This window comes from Neofelis nebulosa, chromosome 8 (genome assembly GCF_028018385.1).
Source record: "Neofelis nebulosa isolate mNeoNeb1 chromosome 8, mNeoNeb1.pri, whole genome shotgun sequence".
Lineage (NCBI taxonomy): Eukaryota > Metazoa > Chordata > Mammalia > Carnivora > Felidae > Neofelis > Neofelis nebulosa.
This window is the reverse complement of record NC_080789.1, coordinates 61,277,400-61,294,222: the sequence shown is the minus strand read 5'-3', so window position 1 is coordinate 61,294,222 and position 16,823 is coordinate 61,277,400. Positions and strand designations below refer to the sequence as shown.

General features: G+C 37.0%; 1 pseudogene; it reads left to right on the top strand.

Annotated features, from left to right (window-relative positions):
• The first annotated feature begins 14,302 nt into the window (after positions 1-14,302).
• On the top strand, positions 14,303-15,242 carry LOC131484019 (olfactory receptor 9K2-like; annotated as a pseudogene).
• Positions 15,243-16,823: the final 1,581 nt, after the last annotated feature.

Genomic DNA, 16,823 nt, shown 5'->3' with positions numbered 1-16,823 from the left:
ACAGGCAAAATTTGGGATTGGCTGATGTCACTTTATTCTGACTGGTATCACATGTGGAATAAGAGCTAGTGAGAGAGGAAAAAGTGAGTTTCATGTGTCATTCAACAACCAGGGAGTCAAGACAAAGACAGCCCATTCTCGTGAGTTTTGCTGAGACAACCTTTCATCATTTTGCTTAATTCCTAAAACAACCGAAACACTTCAACGTTATGGAAAGTACTGAAAATAGTGTAATATATGACATCTACCAACTACCTCCATTTAGCAGATTTAACTTGGTCCATATTTGCTCCAGAACTCTCAGTTTTCAATTTAAAAAATAAATTGATACATCACTAAAATCTCATACCTCTGTCATTTTATACTCTCTTCTACTCCTGCTATTTATGTTTAGATCCACAGATAATACATAATATACTTAGTATGATTAACAGTTTCTGAAAATTATGTCCTTCCATATATATTATTTAATTTCTTTTCATCATTCATCATTATGTCTGCAAGATGTACACATCCTAATATACAAAAATAGAAGTATATGCACATATATTTATTCATTAAAAGAAACTCTAACATATAGATCAATACACCACTTATCCAATATCATATTGCTTAGAATTTTGTTTTCATTTTTTTAATTAAAAATGGAAATATGTTGGGGTGTCTGGGTGGGTCAGTCGGTTAAGTGTCTGACTCTTGGTTTTGGCTCAGGTCACAATCTCAAGGTTTGTGGGATGGAGCTCCATGGTAGGCTCTCTGTTGGTGGTGCAGAGCCTGCTTGGGATTCTCTCTCTCACTCCCTCTCTCTCTCTCTCTTTCTCTCTGTTCTTCCTCCCACTTGAAATAAATACACAAACATTAAAAAAATGGAAATATGTTCATGTATAAGTCTGTTGTGCACATGCCTGAGAACTTACTTGGGGTGTGTGCCAAGAAATGGAATTGCTGGGTCATGCAACATGTGTTTTTCTACTTTCTTAGGTATTCATAAATTGCCCCCTGAGTAGGTTATGCCAGTTTATACTTCAAGTATAAGAATGTTCATTTTTCTTTATTCTCATTTGTCAGTTGGATGGGTGTGGAAAAAGTGAGGATTTTAATATCTACCTGATTATTAGTGGTATTGAGTGCAATTTAAAAATTTCATTTATGCTTCCTTTTATACAAATTTCCTGTTATCCTAACTTGCTTATCCATTTACTTGTTTTTTTCTTACAAATTTATTTGAAACAATGATGTATTGCGGATATTATTCCTTTGAGGATTTTGGTCACTGCATGCATTTTCTCTCAGCCTGTGGTTTATTTTTTAAATATTGTTTATGGTCTATTTTGTCATACAGGTTTTTTAAAAAAAATGTAAATACAGTCAAATTTATTCACCCAGTATAGCCTTAAAGATAGAAACCTAAATCTGACTTTTTTTTTTTTTTAACATTTATTTATTTTTGAGACAGAGAGAGACAGAGCATGAACGGGGGAGGGACAGAGAGAGAGGGAGACACAGAATCGGAAGCAGGCTCCAGGCTCCGAGCCATCAGCCCAGAGCCCGACGCAGGGCTCGAACTCACGGACCGCGAGATCGTGACCTGAGCTGAAGTCGGACGCTTAACCGACGGAGCCACCCAGGCGCCCCTGACATTTTTTTTTTAATTTTATTTACTTATTGATTTATTCCGGGACAGAGAGGGGCAGAGAAAGAGAGGGAGAGAGAGAGGATCCTATATGGGGCTCAAACTCGTGAACTGTGAGATCGTGAACCGTGAGCTGAAATCAAGAGTTGAATGCTTAATCAACTGAGCCACCCAGGTGCCCCTTGACTTTGAAAGCACATTTACTAAGTAAAAGAACTCATGGTTAGAGATTTCTGAAGTAAAAATCAAATTCTTCCTTCTTTCTGGCTGGGCTTTAAGAAGATCCTTTTAACATGTAAATATCTCCAGGTTTTGTTTTTTTTTTTTAAACTAAGAAGAATTTGGCTGTGGTTCAGTCAGTAGAAAAAAGAGGTGTCTGCAGGCTTTCTCTGATGAGGCTAGAAAACAGAACCCTCAACAGGCAGCTCTTGACTTGTTTAGGATTCCAGATCAACATTCCAGGTCCACAAGCTAAGAATTGCTTATTAATATTCCTTTAATTTTTTTTTTTTTTAAAGAAAAACAGGATAAAGTTTTGAGTAGACCTGAGCCTTAAGATGTGTGTGTGTGTGTGTGTGTGTGTGTGTGTGTGTGTGAGAAAGATCGAGAGAGAGAGAGAGAGAGAGAGAGAGAGAGAGAGAGAGTTTCAGGTCTTATATGGATGCCCCCAATTTAATGATACTGTCACTTATTTGGAGTAGAGTATACCCATTTGTCAACCTCACTGATTGGTTCCAATTTTGACTTTGTTAGCATTTCAATTACTTCTAAGCAGTGTTGCTTTTATTAGATACATGCTCAGATCATTTTTTCCTCTTTCTTTTCAGTCATATGTGCTGAATCAAATACAAAGTATTTGGCAGCAAGGAATTAAAGCCTTGCTGAGAGGAGCTGCAAACTTAAGGGGTCTGTTTCATATATTAAGGTTGCTGGAGATACCTTGACTCTAGGGTGGGTTCAGTGGCCCAAGAAACTCATCAAGGACACAGGTTTTCCCTACCTTCTGTTCTGCCATCATCAGCAGGTCAGTCATGCCATGTATTGTCACATGATGGTTGCCATAGTTCTAGGTATCGATTTATTATTTTGGCTAAAGGAAGATATTGTTAACTCTCTATCATGTAGGCCTTTAAAAAACAGGTGGTTATTATAACAAAAATTTCTAAATACACAGACAATAATAAAATAGAAAAATAGTAAACTCCACATCTATATACTCAGCACCTTAATGTAGGTCAATATTCCAATTCCTTTTATGCCTAAACAGATTATGAATAATTCATTATGTCACTTAACCTTCTTATAATAAAAATCCTCTATTTCCCAAAATAGGTAATTATGAGTGGCTTGTTGAAACCATGAGTAAATTAAGGAACACTCATTGTATTTGGTTGTATGTCAGTGGTTTAAAAATTGAGAACAATTGAGCCCTTTTTTTTCATGAGTTTGATTTGTTGTAGAGGCCAGGCTCATTTTTGTGTAAAATGACCCATTGTGGATTTGTCTTAATGTTTCATTGGGGTGATAGTTAACTTTTCCTCAACTTTTTGTATTTCTTGCAAACTGGAGATTAGATCTAAAGTCTCCATTCAATTTATATCTTTTTGGAAATAATACTTCAGAGATGTATTTTTGTTACATCATATTACAGATATATCCTGTTAGATCATACCTCACTAGTAATGCAAAATTTTACCATTGGATTTAGGTGAGTTTGGTTGATCTTGCCATTGTGAAATTACGTGGAGTCCCCCCCCCCCACTCCCATTTAAAACAGCAAATAATTTACATATGATTCTCTGATACCGTGGGAATACCTACTTCTATTTCATTCTTTCAGCTAATGGCTTTAGCATACACTGATGATGATTCTTGTTGAGCAAGTTATTTCCTCAACATCCTCTAAATTTATTAGCTGGCATTTTCTTGGTTGGACAGTTTATTTTTGCTGAAATAGAGTTCTTATCAGAAAGACAAGAAAAATGTTTAATGCCTTTTCCTTTAATTGTTAATTTTCAGCATAGTAATCGATATGACATATGCCTCTCTATGAAAACTAGAAAAACTTTTCCAACAATAGTGTCAATTTCCTTTTTCTGTCTTATTGCACAGAGTTGTCTCACATGCTCAGATGTAAACTAGTCATTGTCAAGTGAAATTAAATAATCACAATTGGTTTAAAATAATGAAATTTTTATCTTATGAAATCACCTCTGGATGGCTGGATGTGCGAGACCCCATAAAGTAAAAGTGTCTCTCCAATAACTGGAAAAAAAAGGAGGAAGGATAAGAATAGCTGGCAAGTGGGTAACCAGAGGGGTGTGCTAAGTAGTTTTGGCAGAACGAGGGTGGGCAGACCACTTTAATTTTAATTAATTCCCTGGCTAATCATTTGTGAATTTTTAAATTAAAAACAAAAGGAAAACCTCCTTCTCTTATTTTGATAGGTTTCTGTTAAGATGGTTATGATATTCCTTAACATTCACATCCTCCTTTTGAATTGCTTATTTTCTGCATCTGGTAACATATATATTTTTGAGGTTTAAGTGGTAGTATCAGTCGTAGTATAATAAATCCTCACTCAGTTGTAATTTGGCATAGGGGGATTATTTACCAAGGGATATTTTCTAGGGTTATTAGTTAAAGTAGGATAACTTTGACCTGGTAATTGTGAAATGACAATCTACTGGACATCCAATCTGTCTTATGAGACAGATTATTTAATAGATCTTTTTTTGCTCAGTATTCCTTATATAGATGAATTAATTTATTTTTTCCTCCTCTTTCTTATCTTCACTCGAGCTATTCTGGAACCTGTTTCTGTTCATACCTGAAAATGCTGAAATGGTAAGGTGTTTGATTGTGCCTTTCTTTTTTAGTTCAAAAAAATTTTTTTTTAATTTTAGAGAGAGGGAGAGCACGAGCTGGGGAGAGGGGCAGAGGGAGAGAGAAAGAGAATCATAAACAAGTTCCATGTCCAGTGCAGAACCCAGTGTGGGGCTCGATCCCACTACCCTGGGATCATGACCTGAGTCGAAATCAAGATATAGACGCTCAACCAAATGAGGTACCCAGATAGTTCAAAAATAATTTAATGCTAACATATTAAAAGGCTATTTCCAATGGCTTATGTGAACAATATATTGATAGACTAAAACACCCTGTATATGTCATGGTTGGATAACTGTGGTTCTGTTTTTTAGTTAGTGGTTTTATACTGAAAAATAATATAAAATAACAACATTGGTAGTGACAAAAAAAAAAATATCACCAAATCTGGATGTGCTTACATGGTAGCAAGACAAAAGGATTAAAAAAATTACTTTAGAATTAATTAATTTAAATTTCATTAAAAAATAAATACTTATCCCACATAACTTGAATGTAATAAATCCCACTGGGAAGGTTCTTGGCTTGTTTGTTAGGGATACCTTCATTGTGAATGTAGTGTGGATTACTTCTATTAAACTTCTTAAACAATGTTCTGATTTGTGGGCCATAATATTATATAAATTTTTTCTTCAGTAATGAGTTCTTCAGCTAAGATTTCTTTAGGATCTTTTTGATATGTATAATAATCCTCAACTGAAAAAATGAAAAAGAGGTTTTTTTAAAATTTTATTTTTTATTTTTTAAAATTTATACCCAAATTAGTTAGCATATAGTGAAACAACGATTTCAGGAGTAGATTCCTTAATGCCCCTTACCCATTTAGCCCATCCCCCCTCCCACAACCCCTCCCATAACACTCAGTTTGTTCTCCATATTTATGAGTCTCTTCTGTTTTGTCCCCCTCCCTGTTTTTATATTATTTTTGTTTCCCTTCCCTTATGTTCGTCTGTTTTGTCTCTTAAAGTCCTCATATGAGTGAAGTCATATGATTTTTGTCTTTCTCTGACTGACTAATTTCACTTAGCATAATACCCTCCAGTTCCATCCACGTAGTTGCAAATGGCAATATTTCATTTTTTTTGATTGCCAGTAATACTCCATTGTGTGTGTGTGTGTATATATATATATATATATATATATATATATACCACATTTTCTTTATCCACTCATCCATCGATGGACATTTGGGCTCTTTCCATACTTTGGTTATTATTGATAGTGCTGCTATAAACATGGGGGTGCATGTGTCCCTTTGAAACAGCACACTTGTATCCCTTGGATAAATGCCTAGTAGTGCAATTGCTGGGTCATAGGGTAGTTTTATTTTTAGTTTTTTGAGGAATCTCCGTACTGTTTTCCAGAGCGGCTGCTTCAGCTTTTGGTCAAGATAAAGTAACAAGAGCCTCTCACCTGAAACAGCCAAAATACTCAGACAAAATCTTTGAAACAGTACTTTTTAATAATAAGGCAGTGAAATGGTCCCTGAGACCAACAAAGGGAATTTAACAAGATTGCCCCTGGCTTAATGGCTTGAGACAGCTCTAACTTGTGGTACAGTAAGAAGAAATTGAAGCAGGGCCTGGTGGGTTCACTGAGTTAAAGATAGAGCTGAGAGGTCAGATAAACTGAACTCAGAGTTTGTAGGACAGAGTACTGGAAAGATGGGAGTAGCACAAAGAGAGATTCTCCAGATACCTGCAGATGGTTTCCTTCTAATGATCAGCAAAATATTAATTAGCATATGCATGTGGAAAAAATATCCAGAAGGGTTTATGGAAACAGTACTCAACCTTAAACAGTGCTGGCATAGTGCCTATTCTCATCAGACCTCACAGTTAATGGAACATAGGATACTCAGGAAGGGCCACACCTGGGTGGCTCAGTCAGTTGAGTCTGACTCTTGATTTCTGCTAAGGTCATGATCTCACAGTTTATGAGATTGAGCCCTGCGTGGGGCTCTGCGCTCACAGCACAGAGCCTGCTTAGGATTCTCTTTCCCCCTCTCTCTCTGCTCCTCCTCTGCTTGTGTTTTCTCCCCCCTCCCCTAAAAATAAATAAATAAGCTTAAAAAGAAAAGAATACCCAGAGAGGTCTTCATTCAGTAGTGAAGAATAGTTAGCCCTAGACTGAACACGGCTTTGATCCTGTCAACCAAATCACAAAAGCAAGACCCAACTTAAATACATCCTAGAAAAAAGCTCAAGAATATTTATAGTAATATAAATATATCCAGCATCAAGTAAGAAATAATAAGATATACAAAGAAACAGGAAACATGACCCATAATGAGAATAATCTGTCAATGAAAACTTATCCAGAACTAAGATAGATGTTGCAATTAGTAGACGAAGACATTGAGATTATAATTGAATTCTGTATGTTGTATAAGTTACAGAGAACATGGAAGGTTTTTAAAAGACCCAAATCAAACTTCTAAAGATAAAAACTACAATGTCTGTGATGAAAAATAGACTGGATGAGATTAACAACATATTATATATGTTAGAAGAAAGATTAGTGAATTTAAAAACATAGCAATAGAAGCTATACACAAGGAGAAAATAAGTAAAAAATTTCTTTTAATGTTTATTTATTTTTGAGAGAGAGAAATAACATGAATGGGGGAGGGTCAGAGAGAGAGGGAGACACAGAATCTGAAACAGGCTCCAGGCTCTGAGCTGTCAGCAGAGTTTGACATGGGGCTTGAACTCGAGAAGAGTGAGATCATGACCTGAGCTGAAGTTGGATGCTTAACTGACTGAACCACCCAGACACCCCGAGAAAATAATATTTAAAATGAAAGGGTCATCATTAATATGAAGGACAACTTTAAGTGCTCTAAGATACATGTAATTTGAGTCCCTGAGAGAAGATGAGGGGTGAGAAAAAGATTTAAGAAACTGAGTCTTAGAATTGTGCAAATTTGGTGAAAACTAGAAACCCACACATCTAACATTTCCAACAAGCTCCAAGCAAACATGAAGAAACTTACACTGAGACATATCATGGTCATTATTATTCACCACCAATGATAGAAAATCTTAAAAGTGGAAAGAAAAAGAACCCATATTACAAACAGAGGCACAAACATAAGAATGATGGTGGATTTCTTATAGGAAGCAATGCAAGTGAGAATACAGTGGAGGAAAGTCTTTAAAGTGCCAAATGGAAATCCTGTCAACCTAAAATTCTATATCCAGTGAAAATTTCTTTCAATAAATGAAGGTGAAATAAAGACATTTACAAACACGCAACTGCCAAAAGACTTCACCACTGGCAGATCCACACAACAAGATATGTTAAAGGAAATCCTTCGGACAAAAGGATTAATGATACCAGAGAGAAATATGGATCTACATAAAAGGATAAAAAGCCACAGGAATTATATTGGTAATGTAATAGGAGTTACATTGGTCAATACGTAATCATTTTCTTATTACTTAAATATCTTTTAAAAATAATTGTTTAAACAAAAAGTTTATATTGTATGGCCAAATTTATAACATGCATAAGAAAAATGTATGACTAAGAGGACAGAAATAAAAGTAGATTATATAAAGTTGTTTTAATATACATGGACTGGTATAGTATTACTTGAAAATAAGCTGCGGTAAATTTATAATGTATAGTGTAAATCTGAAAGCAACCACTAACATAACAAAACAAAAAAGTTATAGTTAATAAGGAAACAAAGGAGAAAAATTAATAAAATACTCAATCCAAAATAAAGCAAAAAAGTATGGAACAAAGGACAAACAGGACAAGTAGAACACAAATAGCAAGATGATTGACTTCCCAAATAGTGACATGAGCACAACATCTAGCTAGCAAAACCAAATCTTGTGACTAATTTTATGATAAATTTGGATGACAAAGTATGACTGTTATTCTTAAAGAACAAGAAGGTGGAAAAAAAACATCAATAACTTCAGGACCTGAATATTATTGGCCTCTGTGTGGGAAAAAACAAATGAAAAAATGGAATTTCTAATAGGCACAAGAATAGGAAAACTTAAAATATCCCTCAGATCGCACTGAAGTGTGAGAAGTTTCCCCCAACCTAATAAGAAGCATATGCCAGGGACCTGTGTTAAGGCCTTTGAAAAGAACCAGTGGTACTCCATTTCAGAACAGAGCCCCTATGTTGAAAATATCCCAGTTCTTCACCCCTCCCTTTGCCCATGCTCTGTGCTATGTAATTATGTGTTCTCCCACTCAGGCAAGGCTGCTCTGTCCCATGCCTTGATTCAGCCATATCATTCACTTTGGCCAATAGGATTATTACACTGAAAAAGTACTGGTGCATTTCTGCTTTCACTATTCTCTCTCAAACATCACAACAAGACATATCCAACATTGCCTCCTGGAAAAAGGACACAATACAGAGAAGAGACAAGCTGCCTGAGTCATCCCAGCTAAGGCCATCCTCAACTGGCCGACAGTTGAGGCTTCATGGCCAGGATCAGCAGAATTGCCTAGTTGATGACCCCAGTCACCTGAGGTTATATAACACTAAAATTTGTGTTTCCCTTTTATACCTTATTTTTGCAATAGCTAGCTGGCAAGTATGCTAAAGAAAATGTTATTTAAACATTTTATCTTGGGCATTATATTCTGTCTTTGGTCACTGAAATTCAGTGTAAGGTATACTAAGGATGGGTACAGTTCTACGTGTTTATTTCCTTAAAGCTCATTTCTTTTTCATTACTTCTTGTATTTCATTGAAATACGTACATTCTTATATCTGGATCCACAGACTTGTAGTCTAGCTAGAACTAAGTTTTATTCCACCAGAGATAACAAGGCCTTGAGATAATAATTGTCATTTATATTCAAATAATTGGGCTTCTTAGTAGACTGATACTTATTAACTTTAATTATGAATACACTGGTAACATTGTAATATAATCTATGTATAATGTGCAAAATAAAAATCATCTAGCAGAGAGTAAGCTACAACAAGAAAAAAGAGACAATATAAGACATTGCACTGTCATGTAAGAGCATCAGTACATGTGACTCTAGAAGGCAGAAATTGAATTCAGGAATGGAAATTATGTAAAATATGGTATGTCAACCTTAAAACACGTTTTCCTAATAAGAAGTCCTGTCCAAAAAGACCCAGAGATGATTCAAGGTGAATGAAGTTCATTCTCTTTGTTTCTTCTACATGGTCCTCATGGGATGGATCTGGAGCCTGCCATTATTATTATCCCATAATTGACTTAATTTTAGCCTCCCTCAGAGGAACTCTTTCAACCCAATACATGTAATAATGACCTGAAATGGTTGCAGTAGAGTTAACTAAGGGCACCATGACTCTTCCTGCTGTGTTCCCCAGGCCATCAGGGACTGCACTATTCACTGCTGATTCTGTCTTTGCCCTACTTAAATTCCCATTTGCTGTCGTCGCCCTCGTTCTGAGGCCTGTGAGATACCCTCCCCCCCCCCCCCCCCCCCCTTACAGAAGAGGCATCTCACACAGGGCAGCTCTACAGTCTCAGTTGAATTTTCTTTTCAGTTTCGATAAAGAAGCATTCACAGGTTTGGAAGAGGCTTCACTGGACCACCTCTTCCATTCTCTTGTCTCTACAAAGGTACACAATTACAGGGGATTTTTCAGGTAGAAACACTGCTAACGGAGGTAGAAAGATACTCTTAATGGAAGAATGGGGTATTATTCATCTATGAGCAGAGCTTATTTCTATAGAATAAGGTTATGTATTTTAAAACAAGGTTTTTATAGTTTGTGCGAAATTTTAATTTTGAAAAGGCTTAGTTTTGACATAGTCTTTAATTTTCCTTTGTTTAGCTTCATAAATTGTTTGGCATTTCTAGAATTAAACACAGTAACTTTTGCATCCTTGCATCTATCATTAGCAAATTGCTCAAGAAAAGTAAAGAAAGGAATATTCAGGTAAAAGATGAGATAAATTTATGTTTATTTCAGTCAAATAATTAGTCATTTATGAGTATATGTGTGCCTTCGTGCATAAAAATTATTCTATGATTGGTAAAATATACTTGTTACAAATTATTTTTAAAAGTTGGTAAGCCCCTCTTGGGAAGCAAAAATAATTATAAAAACGGGGCGGGGGGGCGCCTGGGTGGCTCAGTCGGTTAAGCGGCCGACTTCAGCTTAGGTCACGATCTCGCGGTCCGTGAGTTCGAGCCCCGCGTCGGGCTCTGGGCTGATGGCTCAGAGCCTGGAGCCTGCTTCCGATTCTGTGTCTCCCTCTCTCTCTGCCCCTCCCCCGTTCATGCTCTGTGTCTCTCTGTCTCAAAAATGAATAAAAAAAAAATTAAAAAAAAAGTTAAAAAAACAAAACAAAACAGGGAGGGGGACAGAACATGAGACTCATAAATATAGAGAACAAACAGAGGGTTTCTGGAAGGGTTGTGGGTGGGGGGATAGGCTAAATGGGTAAGGGGCTTATAGAATCTACCCTTGAAATCATTGTTGCACTAACTTGGATGTAAATTCGAAAAAATAAATAAATTATAGAAAGTAAAAAAAAAATACAGAGCTCAGGGGTACACCTCAGACTAATTAAATCATGACTTCTGTTGTTGAGTCCTGGGCATCAGAAAATTTTAAAGCTGCAGATGATTCTAATGCCCAGACTTGGCTGAAACCTGTTAGCCTAGATGCAGGGGTGGGAATGGCAGCAGGCAAGTTCATTCATTCACCCTTCTTCCCTGAGATGGGCTCCTGCCAGTCACTGGACCAAGTGCAGGTGATAGAAGGAGCTGTGCTCTCTGCCTTCCCTGGCTTCCAGAAGCCCACGATCTGCTCCCAGAGCCTTGAGGCCCGGCCTCTGAGAACAAGGCTGTGAGGGCAGGGGCTGGGGATGGCATCTAGGACAGGGATGCCCAGGTTTTAGGTACTCACAGTTGTGAAAACATAAAAAGTATGGGAACTGATGATATTGGTTGGCCAGCTTTAAAATAAATAAATAAATAAATAAATAAATAAATAAATAAATAGGAAAAAAAAGTTGGTATGCACCTCAAAAAGATCATATCCCTTTTCCTGAAGGGCAATTCATAACATACTGGTTATTTCATAATAAAAAGGTAGGCAAAGAAGAAAATGCAAGGCACTTGTACCTTGGGAAGAAAGACCTTTCTGGTACTTGTGTATTCCTGTACTTTGGTTGGCATACCATAGGTGGTCCACAGTGTTCAGTGACTTAATGAACGATTGGATGGATCCACATTACTCTTGAAAAAAATAACAATCTCAAAACAATGATTTCCTGCCACTGCCTACTGGCTGGTACAGTTTCAGGCAATATAATAGAATTTGGTTAATAATAATGGGAATTATAAATAAAACAAAAAAAATTCTGCTAAAATACTGCCAGATATCCAGTTGTATGATTGAGTTTGGTAGCTTTGACAAGGACTTGTTACTTTCTCTAAAATCTAAAATCTTTCTTCTCTGCCTTTACTCACTTACAAATGATGTCTGATGCCTGAAATTCCACTGTTAAATCTTTTTTTAAAACATTTTTTTAAAGTTTATTTTATTTATTTTGAGAAAGAGCGAGAGAGGGAGAACCATGGGGCCTGAGCTCACAAACTGAGAAATCATGAGCAAAGCCGATATTAAGAGTTGGATGCTTACCCAACTGAGCCACCAAGGTGCCCCTCACTGTGAAATCCTTATTCCTTTAAACCTAGTTTTACAACGATGTTTAAGTGCAAATGTCCTTATACAGGTCAACATGGGCACTTCATGCTTTTCTCAAAAATAAATTTAATTAAGATTATTTCAGTGGATTTCGGTTTGCCCTTGGAGCAATAGGGTAAGGAAGAGGCCTCAGGATATGATTATGGAGCTTTTGCCAGTTTTTTTCCTCATGGACACTAAGTTACTAACATTTTGAGAAGGTTGGTATCTGGTGGAGAGGAGAAAGATGGGCTGAGAGCGGTAGGAGCTGAGGGACAAGGGCAGAGGACTGAAGACAGACAGTCACATGCCTGATGAAGACTGAGAGCAGAACATGGTGACAATGTCCACATGTGCCAAATCAAAAAATGAATACTTTTTAGATCATTTGGCACTTTTGATAAGCCACATGAACTGTCCCCTCAGTTGGGTGGTTTAAATCACAATTGATTTTAAAATCTGAATAAAAGAAATAGCTGTGTCACTTTATTGGAGAAAACAGAGACTTTCCGAAGTTATAGGACAAGACAAATCAGACTATTTCTAACTGTGTGACAGGTTCAGAATAATTGTCTTAAAAATTTTAATATGTTCATGGATCTCATTCTAAATGGAGACATCATAAAATTACTTCTCCAAAGTTTTGTCAATACATTGTTTTGAAATTTCTTTTCTTTTCTTTTTTTTTTTCATTTGCGCAGATGTTTAAAATTAAATTGGCTTCTTTTTTTTTTTTTTTTTTTTTTCAACGTTTTTTATTTATTTTTGGGACAGAGAGAGACAGAGCATGAACGGAGGAGGGGCAGAGAGAGAGGGAGACACAGAATCCGAAACAGGCTCCAGGCTCTGAGCTGTCAGCACTGAGCCCGACGCGGGGCTCGAACTCACGGACCGCGAGATCGTGACCTGGCTGAAGTCGGACGCTTAACCGACTGCGCCACCCAGGCGCCCCTAAATTGGCTTCTTGACAGATTTGTACAGAGGTATGTAGAATCCATGGATCTTTCCTCCTCGTGGCATGTCTGAGCTTTGTCCACTTCAAGAAGGTGATGATGCATTCTATTTTCCAAGGTTTTTATTTTGGATACCAAACTAAATATCTTGGGGGTAACCTCTTTTTAACTCTCACAAACTATTTAAATATTAATCTCTGTTTGGGTCTAATGTCTATTCATGAAGTTTTAATTAATTAATTAATTAATTAAGTTATTCAATGTTTATTTTTGAGAGAGAGTGAGCAGGGAAGGGGCAGAGAGAGAGAGGCAGACAGAGTATCTGAAGCAGACCTGCACTGTCAGCGCAGAGCCTGATGTGGGGCTCGAACCCATGAACATTGAGATCGTGGCCTGAGTCGAAGTCGGATGCTTAACCAACTGACCCATCTAGGTGCCTGTTTCATGGAGTTTTACTTCATTCTTTAGTTAGATCCTTCTATCATAAATTGGAAGCATTATCAAGAATAAAATGAATATGAAATTAAAATTAAAGATGAGAACAAATACTTACACGTGTCTAAAACTTTCAGATATATTAAACTTACCACAAAAATAAAATGAAGAGCTAAACAGATACAAAGAAATCATGCTTTACGCATAAGTGTCACATGTGCTAAATGGGAAGAGCACTGGATTTGGAGAGTCATATTAGAAAAGTATGAATTGGGACGCCTGGGTGGCTCAGTCGGTTGAGCATCCAACTTCGGCTTAGGTCATGATCTCACAGTTTGTGAGTTCAAGCCCTGCGTCGGGCTCTGTGCTGACAGCTCAGAGCCTGCAGCCTGCTTTGGATTCTGTGTCTCCCTTTCTCTCTGCTCTTCCCCTGCTCACACTCTGTCTCTCTCTCAAAAATAAATAAAGATTAAAAAAAATTAAAACAAAAAAAAACTATGAATTAGGTAACTTACATGCTGTGTGCTGATGGACAATCACAATATACCTTAGATTTACTTTCTATAAAAGGGCGGGGCAAATCATACCTAACACAAGTGGAGAACACAAATTTTAATGTCTTCCACAGGAGAAAAAGGATATTTTATGATACCAGTAAATAGATAGAAAGTTTAATGTTTAATCTTGTCTTGTACCTCTTATCAGGTTCTTGCCATGGGTGATAAGGGGGCAGGCAACCACTCAGATGTAACTGACTTCATTCTTGTAGGCTTCAGTGTCTGTCCAGAACTCCACATTCTCTTCTTCCTCCTATTCCTGCTGGTCTGTGTCATGGTCCTTTTGGGTAACATTAGTATGATGGCAATCATTGTGACAGACTGCCAGCTGAATACACCAATGTTTCTTTCTAGGCAATCTCTCCTTCATTGACCTCTCCTACTCCACTGTTATTGCCCCGAAAGCCATGGTCAACTTCCTGTCTGAGAAAAGGACTATCTCTTTTGTAGGTTTTGTGGCTCAGCTGTTTCTTTATGCATTTTTCATGGCTACAGAAGCTTTTCTCCTGGCAGTCATGGAATATGACCACTTCATTGCCATATGCAACCCTCTTCTTTACAGTGTGCACATGTCAAGACGCCTTTGCACTCAGCTGGTGGCTGGTTCCTATCTCTGTGGATGGCTCAGTTCCATCCTCCAAGTCAGCACAACATTCTCAGTGTCTTTCTGTGCTTCCCGAGTCATTGATCACTTCTACTGTGATTCTTACCAAATTGAGAAGATCTCCTGCTCCAATCTCTCTGTCAATAAGATGGTGTCTGTTAGTTTGGTTGCCTTCATTATTTTGCCTACCATAGTTGTTATTGTAGTATCTTACATGTACATTGGGACCACAGTCTTGAAAATCCCTTCCAGTGAAGGGAGAAGGAAAGCCTTCTCCACCTGCAGCTCTCATTTGGGAGTGGTAAGTTTGCTCTACGGGACTGTCTCATTTGTGTATCTCACACCTCCAAGCAATCCTGAACTGTGTAAAGTGGCTTCAGTATTTTATATATTGGTCACACTCATGTTAAATCCTCTGATCTACTCTTTAAGAAACAAGGATGTCAAGCAAGCTTTGGGAAAAATCCTATGGAAGAAAAAATCTTTATACTAATTCTACTTTCTTGTGATTTTCTCATTAATGCTCCCCCTTTCATTGTTTCATTCTGATTTGCTTTTAATATGGGGTTAAGCGTGAGTCACTTATGAGTCCTTTAAGTTGATTATCCCACAATGAATTATTTTCACTGAAGGAATAGTACATCCATTATTTACTTTTCCCTAAAAGCAGTGTTATATCTTCAGCATCAATGCAATTTGTAGCCATTCTACAAACAGAAATAAACTTCTCACTCTTTCTAGGTATAACTTTATGCTAGTGGGTAAAGGAGGATACAATTTAGTAAGATGAAAAATTACTTTGGTGGAATGTTGAGCAGTCTCAGACACTCATGGTAACTTCTTGTATCTATCAGTGACCAATGTCCAATGTGTCCAACATTGTATTCACTACCCATTACCATCAGATATAGTAATATATAAAAGGTAAGTTACATCACCTTTAAAAGTACAAAATTTTCCCTTCTCCACCTTATTGTAATCTATTTCCCTTGATATTCGGAGTTAATAATCTCAATCTATTCCATAATCCACTTCTTTGGCTAGTGGCATTTGGAATCTAAAATCAGTATACATCTTGGGGCACCTGGGTGGCTCGTGGGTTAAGCATCTGACTTCGGCTCAGGTCATGATCTCACGGTCCGTGAGTTCGAGCCCCGTGTCAGGCTCTGTGCTGCCTGTTTCAGATTCTGTGTCTCCCTCTCTCTCTGCTCCTCCCCTGTTCATGCTCTGTTTCTCTCTGTCTCAAAAATAAATAAACTTTAAAAAATAAAATAAAATCAGTATGCATCTTAACTACTACTTTTAATTCAACTGAAATACATTATGTCTCTTGGTAGGAGTATTGCTCCAATAGGTACTAAAATTCTCTAAGTCAATAAATATTACAGCCCTAGACATAGGAATCTGATATTTTTAAATGGGTCTTCTGGTATAAATGAGAGATACCACCCATATCTTTACTCCTTGTTTCAAAACAGTATATTCTGGTAAAAAATTATTATCAGTGTGAAAACATTAAACTGGTCGTATAATCAGAGAAAATAATTGGAAAATAATGGATAACTTGATAATCTTATAATGATTTGTCTCTTAGCTGAATAGTGGTAATTCAACAGATGATTCTGTTTTATAAAGGTATTTATTTTGAGTAATCAGGTACTTGAAAAGACAAGCCATTTGGAAAGCAAGCCTGATTTTTTTTCTAAGTCAATTTTTCATAGAGAACTCTCAAAGAAGCCACAGACGTGTGTTATTGGGCCAGCCATGTGACAGAGCAGGTGTGTTGGGAGAGTGAATAACCTGTTAATAGAAATTGCTTATGATTTAAGGCCCTGTTAGTTTTCCAGTTCCACTAATAAAATGTGTGATTTGGAGTACTTCTGGAAATGCCCACTTTATGATTCAGCTTAAAATGCCCAGTTTAGGTGAGCAGCTCAGGTTCCAGGGTTGTCTAGTGCATTATGAGCAGGCATTCAGAGTCCACTAGAACTCTTTTGAAAACCACACCTTTTCACAACATAGTATTTGATTTTTTTACATTTATTTATTGAGAGAGAGAGAGAAAGAGAGCGAG